This window comes from Myotis yumanensis, unplaced genomic scaffold (genome assembly GCF_028538775.1).
Source record: "Myotis yumanensis isolate MYYU_CA2020_CCGP unplaced genomic scaffold, mMyoYum1.0.hap1 SCAF_10, whole genome shotgun sequence".
NCBI lineage: Eukaryota > Metazoa > Chordata > Mammalia > Chiroptera > Vespertilionidae > Myotis > Myotis yumanensis.
Window position 1 is genome coordinate 72004740 of NW_027223761.1, and position 892 is coordinate 72005631.

Consider the following 892-nt stretch of genomic DNA (forward strand, 5'->3'; position numbering starts at 1 on the left):
TCAGCACCTCCGGGTGCCCGCCCGCCGGCTTCCAGCACATTCCTGCGGCCGCCGCCTGGACCCCGCCCTCTCCGGAGGGGGAGGCGGGGCGGCCGGGCCGGGGCCGGAGCCGGGGGCGGGGGCGGGGCGGGACCGCGCAGGGGAGGGGCACGAGCGGGCCTCACGGGCTCCCGCCCGGATTTGGGGAAATCACTCTCCCGCAGCGCTCACTGGGCGCCGATGAGGAAGTGGGTGTGGTGAAGGGACGTGACAGAAGCAACAGCCAATGGGGATGGAGCACGGTCTTACTTCCAGCCAATGAAAAGTGAGGATCATTGTCTTCCACGCGTCAGGGCGGGCTTGGCAGAGTCCCGCTGTGATTTTTGAAGTCGGGGAGGCCGGAACCTGGTCGCTGCCGTTGCTGCTTCTTTAATAGGTTCGGGCAGCCCTGCGGCCTCCGTTGCTGCCCGGGTTTCTGAAGGTTCTGGGTGCGGCTTCCTGCCCCCTAGTCCTGCCGAGCGTCCCTCCGAGGCGTCCAGAGGGGAAGGAGCTGGAGAGCGCGATCCAAGTAAATTTTCAGAGCAAGTTCTGGATGCGTCCGGAAGGGCCTTGCCCGTCGGTCCTGCCGCGGGCATCTTTTCCTCACCGCGTTCCGTGCCCCAGGAGAGTGAGAAAAATGGCAGGAATTATCTCCGTAGCGCTGGGGTCCTCCAGCCCGGGAAAGGAGAGGCGGAAGAAAGGTGAAACGTGGCCCCAACCGGTTTGGCTCAGTGGATAGATCGTCGGCCTGCGGACTCAAGGGTCCCAGGTTCGATTCCGGTCAAGGACATGTACCTTGGTTGCGGGCACATCCCCAGTAGCGGGTGTGCAGGAGGCAGCTGATCGATGTTTCTCTTTCATGGATGTTTCTGAC